The sequence below is a fragment of the Antechinus flavipes genome, chromosome 2 (assembly GCF_016432865.1).
Source record: "Antechinus flavipes isolate AdamAnt ecotype Samford, QLD, Australia chromosome 2, AdamAnt_v2, whole genome shotgun sequence".
Classification (NCBI taxonomy): domain Eukaryota; kingdom Metazoa; phylum Chordata; class Mammalia; order Dasyuromorphia; family Dasyuridae; genus Antechinus; species Antechinus flavipes.
Window position 1 is genome coordinate 499,804,241 of NC_067399.1, and position 17,082 is coordinate 499,821,322.

At 40.0% G+C, this 17,082-nt stretch overlaps 2 protein-coding genes across 6 annotated transcripts in view; one reads left to right on the top strand and one right to left on the bottom strand.

Annotated features, from left to right (window-relative positions):
- KYAT1 (kynurenine aminotransferase 1) overlaps positions 1-731 on the bottom strand; it is a 63,566-nt gene extending 62,835 nt beyond the window's left edge. For 3 of the 5 annotated variants that reach the window (XM_051980134.1, XM_051980132.1, XM_051980133.1), the window contains exon 1: positions 588-731. The gene's annotated coding sequence lies outside the window, so the exon portion shown is untranslated. Of the gene's footprint in view, positions 1-504; positions 524-587 lie in introns of those variants that run through there. The other 2 variants (XM_051980135.1, XM_051980131.1) reach the window with 1 other exon arrangement.
- A 213-nt stretch (positions 732-944) lies between these two features.
- LRRC8A (leucine rich repeat containing 8 VRAC subunit A) overlaps positions 945-17,082 on the top strand; it is a 38,572-nt gene continuing 22,434 nt past the window's right edge. The window contains exons 1-2 of the mRNA XM_051980130.1: positions 945-1,041; positions 4,390-4,514. The gene's annotated coding sequence lies outside the window, so the exon portion shown is untranslated. The remainder of the gene's footprint in view (positions 1,042-4,389; positions 4,515-17,082) is intronic.

Consider the following 17,082-nt stretch of genomic DNA (forward strand, 5'->3'; position numbering starts at 1 on the left):
ATTCGTTCTTGTAGTTTCCCTCCAAAGAATGCAATGGCCCCTTGAAGGCAAGAGTTGGTCAGAGTGGGACTCTGCAGCCCCATCATAACAGAGTCGGCACGGTAATCAAGGCTTTTTGAATGAATTAATTAATTAATGGGAGTGGGGAGGGAAAGCGCTTTAGGGTTTGAAAAGCACAGGATATATAGGAGCTATTATGATGATAAAGGTGACGACCAGTGACTGCCATTGGACATTACAATATAGTGACCTAGAAAGGGTAAGTGGCCAGGCCCAAGGTCGCACCACCAGCTTAGGCAGAACCGGCGGTTTAGAACCCAGGTTTCTTGGTTTCTAGGACCGGGCAGTTTCCGATCCTCCTCACGGAGCCCAGAAAGCAAAGAGCCCAGCTCGGGTGGCTGGGGGTCACCGGCGCCCCGAGGTTTCTCCGGCTCTACCCGGTACCCAGCTTGTGCATTTGCACTTCCACGTGACAGGCATAGGACCCGCTTAGCACTTGCACACCTTATCTTTAGAGGCTCCAGGTACGTAAGCATGTAGGTATGCATTTCTCCTACAGTTTCCACGGGTCCGGAACAGCTACTCACCGTGAGCCCAAGCGCTCGAGGCTGCAGAGGAGGAGAAAGTTTGGATAGCAAAGACCTCACTTTCTCCCAAGCAAGAGTCAGACTAATCTGGCGTTACTGTCCCTTTAACTGCGTTCCGCTAGTTTTTTTTTTTTTTTCCCCCAAACATCCGCCCTCAAGTAAGATGACGCTTTCAGGGAGACTGGGTTGTCTGAAAGCCCTTCACAAATATGGCTACGCCTCTTCGTTCTCCCCTCCCCCACTCTACTTTTTCATAAGGTAGTGGGAGTGGCTGTTCTCCTCCCTTCTTCATCCCCGGCTACCCTCCCATGGCGTGCGCCGTAGGTGACGTCACGTCCGGGGCGGAGGAGCCCGAGTGGTGCAGTGAGGGGACAAACAAAAGGAGCCGCCGGCCGGAGGAGCCGGCGGGGACCGAATCGCGGAAGGGCGCCGGGAGGCTGCCGGGCTCTGCGGCGTAAGTGCTGGGGCCGGGGTCCCGGGGCCGGGAAGCAGACGGGGGCAGCGCTGTCTCAGTTACCCCCTAGCCTGGGCCGGAAAAGGGCTTCCACGTTAGGAGGTGACGGAACTCTGTCCTAGGCGCCTAGGGGAGAAAGGGAGGTGCCAGGCGCGTTCCCTTCCTCAGGCTCTCCCCCGCCTTTTCCTTTTGGAGTGTTACCCAGCCCTTCCTCTTGCATAGCCTTCTTTTGCTTTGGAGCTGTCACCTGGCATTATTGAGTCCTTTTACTTTGGGCGCGTCACCTAGTTTGGGGGCGGCGTTCTCTTTAGGGGATTTCTTCCAGTTCGGGGATCATTTTGCTTTGGAGATCGTCACTCAGTTTCAGAAATCTCTTGACCCTATGGAAAGGGTATTGCTTAGGTTTGGAGCGTCCCCATCTCGGAGACAGGGTGAAGGGGGAGCTCTTAAATTTTTCTTTCCACTCCCCTTCCCTAAATATGCTGTGAGGTTGGTCGGTGGTTCCCCCAGATTCAGCATCGCACGATTTCCACGCTGGCAAGGATCTGGGAGATCATCTACAATCCCATCATTTACAGAGAGGGAAACTGAGTCCCACAGAGGGGTGGTGTTTGGTTAATACCTCTCTCCTGGGGAGTAATGGCAGGGTCTGCTCAGCACTGTGGGTAGGATAAAAAATTGTTTCTCCACTCCTCTCCCTCTCGGGCCCAGCCCAGTGTGCAGAGCCTTTGGTATTGCTTAAGGTATTAGGGACCTGGTCTTCCCCCCCCACCCCCTTGGAAGAGCGCTAAATTAGGGAGGGAACCTGGAAGGGGGTGCTGTGTTGGAGAGGCCTTAGTGCTAGTAATTCACAGGTTGTAGTCTTTAAAGTGGGAGAAACTCAGGGGTCATCTAATCTGATCTCCAGCTGAAGCATGAATATTGGTCCACCACATTTCTCCAGAAATGAAAGCCAGTCTTCCCTTGAAGATCTCCTAGTGATGTAGAATTCACTTTCCTTTGAAGCATCCTGTTCAATTTTTGGATAACTCTTATTGTTAGGAAGTTTTCTTAAGGATTACAGAACTTCCTATAATTTCTCATTGTACCTAATTTTGTTTCATGAAGTCAAACACATCCCACACACGTATACACATATATGAAGACAGTGATTATATTCCCTTAAGTCTTTTCTGAGGGTTGAGTTAGTGCTTTTTTTTTTTTTTTTTTAAACTCCTCAACCATTGCTTTTTTTTCTTTCCTTTGGGATTTTGGAAGACAAGATTTGGATAAGGATCTTGTTCCATTTGTCAAGGACTACCTGTTAGGTCATTGGGTACTTAAAATTTGTTGCAGAATTTTTTTGGTGATCACTCAACTGATGGGAGACCTCAACTTCTGGTCTAAGGAGAGAGATTTAGGGTAATTCTATTTGGGAAAGTCCTTGAAAGTCTTCTGTGCCCTGCTCTCATGGAAGCCTTTGCATTAGGATTTGACAGAATAAATGGGAAAGAAAACATGCATTAAGTTGAAATTGATACATGGTTTAAATAAATCTTCTTGTGGTTTCTTCTTTCCAGTCAAATTTAGCATTTGTTGTATCTGTGTGAAGCATCTATGCTTCTTCCCAGTAAGTACCTGAGCCTCACAGGATTATGTATTAGATCTGAAATGGACAACTTTAAATTATATTTAGTTTAATTCTTTTATTTTGCAGGCGAGCAATATGAATGTTAGAATAAGGAAGCAATTTACAGAAAGTTGCATAATTAGTAAGTTGCAGATCATCTAACACCATCCAGTGATCTTTCTACTATACCATATTAGTTCTTTTCTGAAAATTCAGGTGGTCAGCTAAGTATTCTGATTAGAGAATAGTGGGGTCTGATGTCGTCTTTGTAGAGAGAGCTGGTATTTCAGAAGCTGTCATGAGAGGACAGTTCTGCAGAGCCTGGCAATGCAGATGGCAGGGTCATATTAGCATCACAGGCATGAAGGTCAAATTCTTCCCATAAGCCAAAGTGTTTGGGTGTGGAGGGACAGATGGTTTGTCCCAGAGGAAATGAGGTTGAAGTGATGCTCTGTGTGTGTGCGTGTACTCATTGCCTTTCACTGTCCAGTCTTAAGACAGACTATATTAGGACATCTTAGTAATTAAGCAAGGTGAAATTGTTTCAACCTTACTTTATTGGGATGCGAGGGGGCTCTTAAAAAGTTATTTCATTTTCCTCAGAACATTCCTCTGAATGGAAAATAACTCCCCACATCTCATAAGGTTGGGTTCACAGGGTTGAATTAACACTATCTTTCTTAACTACTGGAACATCTTCAAACATTCTGTCTTAAGACTCACCAGTCATAGACACAGATAGAGCAAGCAGTGTTTTCTAGCTTCCTGGTAACTGAGCAGAGAAAATTTAGGAGAGACTTGCTGGCTTTCTTCAAGTGGGTGAAAGGAGGTTTAAATTTATTTTTGTTCTAGAGGGTAAAACTAATAGTGGTAATGGATAGAAATTACAGAAAGACAAGATTTTAGTTTGATAAAATGCAAAACTTTCTACAAATCAAAGTCATCTAAAAGTAGGAGCTTCCTCAAGCAGTCATAGTTCTTTGTTCTATCATTAGATGTCTTCTGGTAGGCACTGGAGAAACACATGTCAGGGATGATTTGCTAATGTAGGTTGGGTTAGATGACCTTTGAGATCTTTTCAAACTCTTGAGATTCTGTGATTCATTTACCAAACATTTATTAAATACTTGTGTGTATACAGAGCAGATTACATGAAAAAATGTTTGAATACCTATTGTGTGCAAGACACTGGGGAGAGAAACAAAGACAAAAATGAACAGGCCTTGCCTTCTAAGGAGCTTACATGTATGTAGATAAAAAAATTTACGATAATTTGAGAGGGAGCAACTTTTAACACCTCAGAATCAGTGTGCTTTAGGACTTTGATTCTGCTTTGATTTCTTTTGTGTCTCAGAAGGAATCATTTCCTAAATCATCTCTTCTCTAACTTCTAAACCCAACCTGATAGCATTCCTGCTATTTGAAGCTTGTCTTTCCTTGCTATGGAATATACCATCTTTCTTAGGAAATTTTGGCAGTAAAAATTCCTGGAATGATTTTTTTTTTCATTTAGAGTAACTAGCTAGGACCTTATTCCTTTGTGATATGGCTATAAGTAAAGATTATGTTCCTATTTTATAGCTAAAAGGGACACTGAGGTACAGGTTGATTCAGTTTAAGATGTCACAGTAAGTTGAGAAGAGCTCTGGATGGTAGAGTTCTGATCTTCTCACTTATCTGGTTTGGACTGATGGTTCCTGCTCCCTCCTTTATTGATAATAGCTTTTATTTCCTTACAGGGGGGCTGCTTCCATGGCGCTTGGGGAATGTGGCGCTTCAGAACCGAATCAGAATCCAGTCCATACAGATGCTGTCCAACTCCAGCACAGAGGATTGAAGTATAGATAGCAAAACCAGCTGTAAGGTAAGTGCCCTGACTCCCTTTCTTATGACGTTTAAGCCTCAAAGGCAGGAGCCGGTTAAATTTTATTGGTTCTCTAAGCACGGGAGGGAAAAGAACTGCAGCATTTTATGCCTGGCTCGGGTTTAGCAGAGGGCAAAGGACAACAATCTCTATAGTCCTCTGGTATCTGTTATGTTATTATTCTGGAGTTCTGGTAGAAATTAGAAGTAAAGGACAGTAGTTCTCTTTCTTTGATTTTATCCTCTATCTAGTTATTACTGTACTGCTTAAATGCAAAAATTATGTATATTGAGAGATCTTTTACATAGATTCAGTTATACAGAATGGGTCTTTGAGAGCTCATCCTGAAGAGTCTTTCTAAGGGTCTTTGGCTGGAATACTGCCTTTTTTTTCCTGGTCCCAGATCTGGATTTTGGTTTTTGTCAGGAAGATTTGGAACAGCAGAAAAGAAATCATGTAAGTCTAGTGTGATTTCTCAGACTTTCTTGCTTTATTAGGAACAAGGTCACTCAATCTTCGTCCTACCCAGCAGGAGTTTCCTGCTTGTTTTCTAGGCACTCTCTATCCCCAAGGAAGCAGAGGCTAGGGGCTGTAATCTATGCCATCCCTCTCAGCAGGGAGGGCAGGCAGGAAGCAGAGCATCTTGCTTTTCTTGGGTAAGAATTCCTTCTAACAGCTACGGACATCCTGGCTGAACCAGTATAAGTTCCAGCTCATATTGCTTTCCTTGAGAAGCAAATGCTGGTGGCCAGGGAAAGAGTATTGCTGTGTCTAGCTTGGCAGTGTGATTTCCTCTGAGAACAAAACAGTCCCTGATAGCAAAATTCTCATCCCAGAGGACATTTTGGTTGTGGTCACTTTTGTCTTACCGACAGATATATATTTTTAAATTTCTAGTATTTACATTTTTAAAGATGGGAGAGTGTGGCTAGCTTGAGAGTCATTTCTTGGATGATGGTGGGAAATCGTCCAGAGGTTTCATCCCCTAATGAAAGAATAAAGCCTTGTTGATACTTATAAAGCATATCAATATATTATTTTGGTTGGGGATACTTAGTGTGTTCTTCTGTGGAGAAATTTCTGTTATTTATGGAGGGAGGAGTACGTGGTAGTTTGGAGAGATCGAGGAATAGCTACAAAATCCTTTGCTCTTGTATGTTATTCTTAGGATTTCTCTTCTTGCTTAAGGTTGTTTTTCTTTCTTTTTCTTTTGTTTTATAATAACTTTACTGACAGAACCCATGCCAGGGTAATTTTTTTTAATACATTATCCCTTGCACTCGCTTCTGTTCCGATTTTTCCCCTCCCTCCCTCCACTCCCTCCCCTAGGTGGCAAGCAGTCCTATATATGTTAAATATGTTGCTATATATCCTAGATATAATATGGGTTTGCAGAACCGAACAGTTCTCTTGTTGCACAGGGAGAATTAGATTCAGAAGATAAAAATAACCCGGGAAGAAAAACAAAAATGCAAATAGTTTACATTCATTTCCCAGTGTTCTTTCTTTGGGTGTAGCTGCTTCTGTCCATTATTTATCAATTGAAACTGAGTTAGGTCTCTTTGTCAAAGAAATCCACTTCCGTCAGAATACATCCTCATACAGTATTGTTGAAGTGTATCATGATCTCCTGGTTCTGCTCATTTCACTCAGCATCAGTTCATGTAAGTCTCTCCAAGCCTCTCTGTATTCATCCTGCTGGTCATTTCTTACAGAACAATAATATTCCATAACATTCATATACCACAATTTACCCAGCCATTCTCCAATTGATGGGCATCCATTCAATTTCCAGTTTCTAGCCACTACAAACAGGGCTGCCGCAAACATTTTGGCACATACAAGTCCCTTTCCCTTCTTTAATATTTCTTTGGGATATAAGCCCAGAAGTAGCACTGCTGGATCAAAGGGTATGCACAGTTTGATAACTTTTTGGGCATAATTCCAGATTGCTCTCCAGAATGGTTGGATTCGTTCACAGTTCCATCAACAATGCATCAGTGTCCCAGTTTTCCCGCATCCCCTCCAACATTCATCATTTTTTCCTGTCATCTTAGCCAATCTGACAGGTGTGTAGTGGTATCTCAGAGTTGTCTTAATTTGCATTTCTCTGATCAATAGTGATTTGGAACACTCTTTCATGTGAGTGGTAATAGTTTCAATTTCTTCATCTGAAAATTGTCTGTTCATATCCTTTGACCATTTATCAATAGGAGAATGGTTAAGGTTGTTTTTCAAAGGTTTATTGTAACCCTCCTTTGGTATTCACTCTTCTTTGATGCTTGTTCCTATCTTCTAAAGTGGGATACATATTGTTAGAGATCCTTCAGGAAATCCAATTCTTGCCTGTGTTGTCAATCCCTAATTCCTTCTCTAGCAGAATCTCTGCTGAATCCACATTTACCCTTGGTTTTCTGATTTATAAGGTACCTGAACCCAGTTTTGTTTTTCTAGAAGCACAGATGAATGTCTAGACCCTTACGTGTCTATAAATGATAATTCTTAAGATCATTAAGACAATCAGATCTAGTCCAACTCCCATATTTAACAGTTGAGGAACTGAGTCCTGAGGAGATAAAAGTTCTCAGGTCACAAGTCGCAGAGGGGGATGGGCACTTGAGGCTCCTAACACCAAATCCAGGGCTCCATCACATTATGGAAGTTGCTGAGCTGCCCTTGTAGGACTGGATGGGGTGATATTGTATGTTCTTTAGTGATGTCATTGAGGGGCTGAGTTCTTTTTTGAAGGGGGGTGGGGGTGGGTGGGTGGGTGGGAGCAATTTCAAGAAGGATTGAGCCCTTTTATTATAATTAGACAAGTTTTTGCTCCTTTTGGATTTTTTTGCTAATGTTCCCTTACTGTTTTACACAAGTGAGCGTTTGTGTTTAAAGGTCTCTGGAGTGCTTGAAACCTCAAGATTAAATGTATTAATGCAATTTAGCTTCACACCCAGAGTGGCGTTTAAATAGAGTAAAAGTGGTGGTAAAATTCCATGGCTTTCACATGCCACCTGGATGCCCCCAGAGTCCTAAATGCCAGGTCTTTAAGAAATGATGAGGGATGACGAATGGCTTGATCATCAGCTGGTGTGAAAGACGGGCTTTGATCTCACTCCTCTTGCATCATTCTAACAAGTCTTTCTGTAATAGGATCCCTGAGAACTTGCCTTTACTTACTATTGGCATCAGGAAGCTGCTTCCAGTATCAGATGAAGGGTAGTCAGTCTTGTCACTGAAAGTTAGGACCACAGTAAGGAGAGATTGTAGGTTTCTGGAGCCAGAAAGCATTGGACCTGCCTTCACAAAGCCTCTATGTCAAATTCAAGATTATTCTGAACTGATGGAAGAATAGTTTTGTCCCGTTCCCCAAGGGCATGAAGGGAGAAGAGGCTACACCATTTGGGTATTTCATTATCCATCTAGGAAAGCCTTAGTTTACTTGGAGAAGAAACATTCATTTGGAACCACTCTTGGAAGCTATCTTTTTTTCCCTAGCAGACTTGTTTCGCCTTGCTTGTCAGGGCAGGCTATCTGGTGACTCAGTATATGCATTCCCAGAGGTTTGGTTATATAGATCTGAAGGTACTATCTCTAATAGGCTTTCACCGAAACTTATGTTCCTTTTGACTGGGAAATAGGACCATTTCTTGTCTCTGGGTAGTCTAGGAGAGGGAGCTTTCTAGAACATCTAGTTGCAGGATCTCTTGCTAATCATCCTCTATAGCTAGTTGGCAGAGGGGATTTGAGCCCCATGGCTGTCCTTATACCAAAGCAATGGTCGAGCAGCTTGGAGAGAGGAAAAAAGAGGCTGGTGTGTCTGTGTTTGGAACACATGCTAGCTTTGGTGAAAGGGGGTTGATAAGAGGAGGAAATTGGCACCTCTTACTCAACGTTCTCATCGTGTAAAATGCCAGAGCTTCCTTCATAAGTTGGCTAAAAAGGAAAACCTGTTTCAAGAGACTTGAATGTAACTTTTAAGAATCACTTGAGAGCTAAAATTTGGCATGAGACTAATCAGCTCAATCAATCTCTAGAGGAAAGATCTCACTTCTGTATCGAGCAGAGGGTGTGGCTCTTTCTCGGGGTGCAAGGGAAGTGGGGAGAGGATCCAGTCAGGAAGCACGAGCCCCCTCCCAGCTGACTCATCCCACTCTTGGGTGCAGGTGGCCTGGGGCTATCTCCCATTGGCTTGGAAGTGGCTTAATGGTACCTGGTGGGTTCTGCAGGAGGAATACAGCCTCCTTCTTTCACCTCCCTCCAACTAGAAGAAAATGAAAGCACTGACTCCGTCAGCATCTGCCTTTGCACCTTTCCAATTTATAGGCACATATGGGCAGGAGGGGAGGAGCAGCCTGCATTTCTGTGTGTTTGTGGGTCCATGACTCCTGACTTCTTTCTGGGTTAAGACCTAGCTAATCTAATGGCTTTTTCCAGCTTAAAAACCAACTTCTTAGCAGTGGTTCTTTCCTGAGAAACTGTTACAGAAAAATGACTGGAAATGAATTGTTCCAGCCTTCCTTTTCTTTGAACTCTGAGCTAGAGAGGGTTGGAGGATGGGATCTTCTCTTTGCCCAGCTTGGGAATCTTTCTTGATCAGACTTTTTCTTTCTGCTTAAAAAGAAGGAACTCTTTGTGGGTGTTTACCTAGGATTTCAGGTAGCAAAGCCCAACTGAACACTCTATTCACACTGTTAGCAACCTGTTACTTGGGGATTATTTGGGTGTTCTCTTTATTAGGAACAGATTCCTATTCCTTTTATCCATAATTAAGTCTTGCTGGCTCTCCTGGAAATAAATCCCAGAAAGATGGGTTATAGTAAAGGGAGATTGAAACAAATAGCATTGGACATTTGAATACAATAAATGTATATAGAAGCAGTGATTATGACAAGGTGACCAGACATTGCCTCAGAGAGCTGAAATGGAGAGGAGAGTTTTCTTTAGGTATTGTTCTTCTATGTATGATTTTTCCATAGCCCTGTGAGATATGGGGAAATCACCCATAGTGATTTATAGGAGATAGTACACCATTCCCAGGGGTCCTGTCCTCATTCTGCTCCATTCTTGGAGTTTTCCTTTCTTGACCACCATGCCATTGTCACTATCCACTATGCTACCAGGTAGCCTATCCCACCCAAGGTGCCCAGAATTTGTATAAATATATATGTCATCTTTCTAGCAACCCTCTCAGAGTTTGTCTTTCTCTGTCTCTCTTCACATTTTCTTATCCTATTTTCTACATAACTGAATTAGTCCTAGGTATGGATTCTAAATGCATTAGGATTCATTTAATTGATATATGCTGTATGTTGGAGTCTCAATAGAGAGATTAGATTTTAAATTTCTCTGCCTTTCTTGCTCTTATTCTCATGGAATTCTGAGATTGAGAAGTCATCAAAGGTCATTTCTCAGAAGGTGACCTAGGGACTGCTAATGAATATAAGGGGTTGCCAGGTGGTCAATGGCCCCCAAAATTAATATTTTTTAAAAGTACAGTTATAGACCTTTTTAGTAAGAATTGGCAGTTTTACACTCTTGTCTTATATTGGTGCTTCCCCAAAAGCAGCACCATTTCCTCCATTTGGAGGAATTTTTGCACAGTTCTTGTGGGATTAAATTTACCAAGTGATCCCTGGAGATTTAGGTCCTGCTAAAGTGGTCTGGAAGCTGAACATTTGAGAGCTCCTATAGCCAAACAAGACAAATTTGATAGGAGCCCATTTACAGTTCTCCAGAGAATGATCCTACCCCAGCATCTGATTGATTCTTCCCATTTTATATATCTGAAAAATTATTCTTTGTAGTTGACTAATCCCTGCTGCCATTTCAAAATGCTACTTAGAGATTCCTTTGCTCTACCCTATGATATTCTACCTTTTTTTTGAAAGCTGCTTTCTATGTATCCAGTGAGAATCATTAAGAACACTCTGATATATTGGGAGAATTGGAGTCAGCAACACTTTTTTAAAAAAATAAACTTAACAGAAACATAAGTAGCATCACTTTTTAAAAAGGTTCCTTACTCTTATTCTATCTAAAAACCCTTTTTAGACTTGATACCTTCTTAGAGACCTTTCCTTTTCTTGTTTTCACCTTTCTCTTTCCCCTTCTTTTCCCCTTCTTTTCCCCCTACCCCTCTTTTCATCTTCAAATAGATTATATTATCTGTCATCCACAGGTATCAGCTGCTGTACTGTGCACTATACTAGGCAAATTAAATGTCCATAGTACCACAGTGTGCAGCCCATAGCAGGAGTTTACTTAATGTTTGTTGATTGGCTTCACTATTTAATGGAGGTTTTACAACCTAAAACAACTGATAGATGCAATTCTGAGAGAAATGGAAATAATAGATGCGTCAAACCTAGTTAACTGAATTAAATATATATATATATATGTGTGTATACATATATATACACACATATATGTGTGTGTGTATATTTTCCAGGTTTTTCCCTTTTAGAACCTTTCCAAATCTATTTTTTGGAGTAAATTTCCCTTCAGAAGGGAACTGTCATTTTTAAAAATTAAGTTATTATTGATATCTCATTTTTACATAATTTATTTTTTCTCCTCCCAGAAAGTCATCTCTTTTAACAAAGAAATAAGAAAAAGGGGAGAGTAAGAGAACTTAACTTTTAAGAGGTAAGAGATTTCCCCAGTAGATAAATGGTCAAAATATCTGAACAGTTTAAGAAAAAACAATAAGTAACTTATGGAGAAAAATAGGGCAAATTATTGAAGAAATATAATGTAAGATTTCATCCCACACCCATCAAATTGACAAAGATGAAAAAGCCATCTTGATCTTTGAAATAAGTAGGTCCAAATACATTTAGATTCCCAGATACCAAAATATTAATTACGCTTCATCAGTAGCAGAAAATTGAAGGCAAACTGGGTGTCTGTAGAATGGGTGATGGCTTGATCGCTAAGAAAATTGTAGCTTATTAATGTAGTGAAGTGCTATTGTACAGTAAAAAGTGATAAATATGAGGAATTCAGAAGGGTCATGGGAAGACTTACTGGTAACAAATGGAGAAAGGAGGAGAACTATATTCGTGATGATTCAGTGTAAATGAAAATAACACTGGAAGGCAATCAAACTCAGATTTATTGCAGTGAATCATCTTGATCCCTAGAAAAGATGGATAATCACACACACAAATTTTTTTTTAATTTGCAAAAAAGTGCAAGGTGCAGAATTGCATTCCTACTATCAGATTTTGTTTCTCTGTTCTGCTTAACTGTTTTTCTTGTTATAAGAGAAGGTTCTATAGAGGTAGTGTGGTTTAGTGGCCAGAGAGTTGGCCTTATAACCTCAGAGGCCTGGGTTCTAGACTTGTTTCTGAATAAGACTATCAGGTTGACCTGAGCAAGTCATTTAACCTCACAGTGGCCCGGGAAACTCTTAAGTTGCAAAGCAATTGTGCTCTCTGCTTTGGTAGAGGAAATGCCTTAGGTGGCGTTCCCAATAAAATCACAGATCCCAATCAAAAAATGAAAGAGTTCAATGGGAAAAAATAATGGGAAATGACTATTTTTTTAAAGAGCTAGTGAGGGACAACTAGATATAGCAGTGAATAGACCACAGGCCCTGAAGTCAGGAGTACCTGAATTCAAATCCAGCCTCAGACATTTAATGCTTCCTAGCTGTGTGACCCTGGGAAAGTCACTTAACCCCAATTGTCTCAGCAAAAAATAAAGGAGCTAATGAATTTAAATTGAATCCTAAGACATTTGAGTCCCACTGAGAGGCTGAGCTCAAGAAGAGAGAGAACAGAGACTCTTGTGAAGAGGAGGCCAGTAGAGGTAGTGACAGGTAGAAAAACCTGCTGATGGAGAGAACCCCGGATGGTGGACCGAGAGGATTAGAAATTGGTGATCGGAGACAAGAGCTTTGTCACAAGGAGTAAGCATCTAGTTGTTGCTGACTTGACATCAGGTTTCAGGACCTGATGAATAAGCAGATGATGAATAGCGGGTGAATTGTAGGGAGTGACTCTGGGAGTTTCAAAGACAGGAGCTAAGGGAGAGGCAGTGAAGCTCAAAATGAACCTTTTGTGTTCAGCTCTCTTAGGATTTGAGCAAGGTTTCCTTCAAGACTCATCAATCCTCCTCATCCATGGACTCATCTCTGCCTCTCAGAATAGAAACTTTGACTGAGTGATCCAAGGAGATACTGTAATGGAGTAGACTTATTTGGTTTAGGAACTTGGCCCCCCTTCCTTTAAACACATACACACACACACACATACACACACTTTATTTTTTTCCCTTTTTTCCCCCTCTCTTTTCCTCTCTACCTTTCTTCTTTCCTCTCTCCTTCCCTCCCTCTCTCTGTCTCTCTCTTTTTCTCCGTCTTTGTCTCTGTCTTCTCTCCCCCTCTCTGTCGTCCTCCCCTCCTCCCATCTCTCTGTCTTTGTCTCTTTCTTCCTCTGTCTCTCTGTGTCTCTATATCTCTTTCTCTTCCTCTCTTTTTTTCTCTCTCTCTCACTTATTCACTTACTTTACTCTGAGGGTAGATCATTGAGTGGGTGGAGAAGAATAAGAGATTTGGAATGTTGACCTTTTCCTTGAAATTGAAAGATTATAATATGGAGGAGCCAGGGTACCTTTAGGATCTTTTAAGGAGTGATTGCTGTCTAAGTCTTTCTGCAAAGAGTGTTGAATTTTGGCAATTCTCTGGCAGAGCTCATGATTGTATATGTGAAGAAAGTACAGGGTCTGATACAGTTCTGCCTTCTAAAGTAGCTTTGGATAACTTTTGTGTGTCCCTTGCTGTTTTACAATTTTTTTTTCCCACCTCTTGACCTAGGCATTTTCAAATGAGCATAGCTTTTGTGTAAGTTGGAAAAGTTAGAATGAATTCTTTGGCTAGCCTGGCTTAATAGGGAGTTAGGGAGGAAGGCGATGTCTGGATTTTGTGCAGTTGAGATCAGATTAAGGAGTGCAAGATTCTCTTGAAGTATCCTTCTCTGTTCTAGGAGGACAAATACCAATCAGTATTTCTGAGTCTAATGAGGAATAACTTATTGCTAGAACACCACAGCAGCCAATTACAGTCTGCCCTTCACCTTCAGCATCATCATAATCATAATACCATGCATTTCTATGCCTGTCTTTCCACAACCCTCCCAACAGTTATCTAGTGTTTTACTTCAGTTCACCTCCCTAGTAATCTACTGAAGTGGGTAATGAAAAATATTATTCCCATTTTTAGATAGGAAAATAGGAACAGGGAGATTAACTGACTTGTCTCAGAGAAATATTACAATAAGAGGAAGAGCTAACACTCAAATCCAAGTCACATCATGACTGTCTCCATGTTTTATCTGATCTTTGAAACTTCAGATTGACGCTTTTGGGTCTAGTAGAAAGAACACTGGCTTAGGAAGCATTTGACAGGCTTGAATCCTGGTTCTGTCCTTACTGCCCATATGATCTTGGACAAATTACTTCTTTTCTTAGGGCTCATTTATTTTTCTCTGAAATTTAGAAGTCAAACTTCTTTGTGATCCCCAGGACACTCTTCTGGCTCTATGGCCCAAGCTTGTAATTGATTGTTTCTACTGTGCTTGGTTCCTTTTCTACTTCTTTATATATCAGTTTGACAAGCCAATGTGCTTCTCATTCACAGAAGTTAGGGCCCTGTCCCTTGGTTTCAGGAATAATATTCTTTAAGCCCTCATTCCAAAAAAAAATCATGTTATTGGATTTTTTGTATGTTTTAAAGTGTTGATTGATAACTTAACTTCACCCTCATGTCCCATTATAGTGTTCCCTTCTCTCTTCCCTGAGGATCATATCTTAATGTCTTTGTAACATAAATAATAAAATAAAAGAATAAAAAAAAAAGTTGAGCAAAATTAACCTAATACAACACAACAACCAAGTCTGATGCTATATGCAGTATTCTATACTCATGGTTTTCTCCCTACCTTGCAATGAAGAAAGAAGTAGCTAGCATTTATAGACTCTTTAAGGTTTATAAAGCACTATATGTTTGTTATCTCATTTCTTATATCTCATTTTGGGGATTAAGGGTGTAATACTACAGTTTTTGAATCAGATATGTAAGGGCTGAGGGAGGAGCTTAATCTACCACTAAAACCTGGTACACAAGAACACAGAACAAAACATTTAGCTGCATACTAACCTTATTTCTCCCTTTGCAAAGTGGGATTGGGAAAGCCATATTCTTTCATGACCCAGGATCTCTCTGAAATAAAAAGAAGAATTCTCTTAAGTACGTGATGCTAAAGTTAAGACAGGCTAGAATGATATTAGGGAGCAGTACTAAGGAGTTTCCTTAGATTTAGTAAAAAGATTTCTGACACAGACTTCTGAAAGAACACTCTGAATTACTAATAAGAGAAATGCAAATCAAAACAACCCTGAGGTTTCTCCTCATACTAGAAAATTGGCAAAGATAACAAAAATGTGAACAAGGACCTTAGAAGACAAACCATTTTTTAGATGAGGAGACTGAAGCTTAAAAGGAAAGTGATAGGAATTTCTTCTTGGGGTCTTGAATGGTGATAGAGTTTCTATTGCTAAACTAGAAATGGGGGCCTTAAATTTCTAGTCTTGACCAAAAGCTGTTGGTATTAGAGACACTGGACTTGAAAAAACTGACTGAACATAGACTAAAAAATAGAAAAGCAAACAAACCCTGGGATCCAATGTAACCTATTTTTCCACATCCTCTCAAAGTTTCCTAGGAGCATGAGTTAGTCAACAAGCAACACCAATGGTTTTGGTCACAGCCCTAATATTTGTGTAGGTGCATGTTTATACCGGCTTTCCTGGACAAGCCTACAGATCAGGTAGGAAAGTATTCCCATGGCCCTTTTTTGGGTCAACCTTATAGACTGCCTAAAGGAGAAGCAAGAATAGCGGGCTTCAGAATATGGAAAAGATTGTTTTAGCTAGTATCTCTACCAGATAACCATTCAAGAGAGGTAGTATAGCTGGGTCTCAAGTAAAGGAAGAGCTTGTAAGCTTTGCCAAAGTTTATAGTCCTCTCATGGTTTTTGATTTTTTTTCTTTAGGTTCCAAAAAAAAATCAAAATATCTTATTCATATAAATTGTCTCATCTTTTGCCTAGCTCCTTGGAGGTCAAGATGGCTGGATTCTTACACTTAATAGATGTAAAACCATGAGGAAGTCACTTCTCATGAGGCAAGTGCTCAGTAAATATATATTTCAGTAGGTCCGTGATTTCATTGATGTTGTCACTCCATTCAATGGTACAGATTGCAGTCCATCCTCACCTTTTAGTCCTTTATGATTCTTTTCCATGTTTTTCCATTTTGCTCTACAATAGGTCCACCTATTTCATTCTGCTGAACTTTTCTTGAATTTATTTGGATACAAGTGGAACATTCCAGCCATCTCTCATTTTCCTTCCTCTTATTTCATAAGTGTTCCACCTCCTTTTCCAGGTTTTGTTTCTCTAAATGATAGCCTTGAATGTTTAAAATAGGTTTTTATTGATATCTTTTGTTTTTATTTTCCTTCTCTCTGCCCCTTCCAGATAGCCATCTTTTATAATAAGAAAAAAAAGAAGAAAGAAGATGAAAAGAAGTGCCATAAAACTAATCATAATGAAAAAGTCTTATGTTATGTGCAGTATTCTGCGTCCATGGTCCCCTACTTCTTCAAGAAAGGGTAGTCGCTTTTTTGGGCCCCCCAACATGGTCTTTTAGATTTTGTCTAATTGAGTTTTTGTTGCTTTGTTGTTTTTGTTCATGATGTTGTGCATCTATATTCTGGCTCTAATTATTTTCCTTTATACTAGTGTTCCTAGAATTTTTTCTCTGCTTTTATTTTATGTATTTGTCATTTTCATTGTTTATTACAGTGCAGTAATATTCCATCATATTCATAGACTACATTTTGTTTGGCCATTTCCCAATCAATGGATAGCAACTATTTTTCCAGTTTTTTCACTACCACAAAAAGTGCTTCTGTTGTGTACATAGAGATTTCATGATTTCTATGTCCTTTCTTTTTATCATTGTGACCTATATGCCTAGCAATGGAATCTCCTAGTCAAAGGATATCAATATTTTAGTCTCTTTTTTTTGCACAATTTCAGTTACTTTCCAAAATGATTACCAGTTTTCAAGTTTGTTAATAATACAATAATGAGAGCAATTCTTCCAATATTAGTTGTACACATTTTTTATCATTTTTGTAGATTTTCTGAGTGTAACCTCACTTTTGATTTGCATTTCTCTTATTAATGATTTGGAGCATTCTTTCATATGGTAATTAATGTTTGAGAATTGTTTTGATACTGAATTATTAGGGAATGGTGATGTTCTTTGAACCTTTTTATTCCCCCCTCCATATTTTATTTTTCCAAATACTATGTAAAGAATTTTCAACATTCATTTTTGTAAAACTTCATATTCCAAATTTTCTACATCCCCATGCCCTTCCCCAAGGTAGCAAGCAAGAGATTAAATATATACTATTCTTTTAAACATATTTCCATATTTGTCATGTTGTGAAAGAAAAATCAGACCAAAATGGAAAAAAAACATGGGAAAGAAAAAA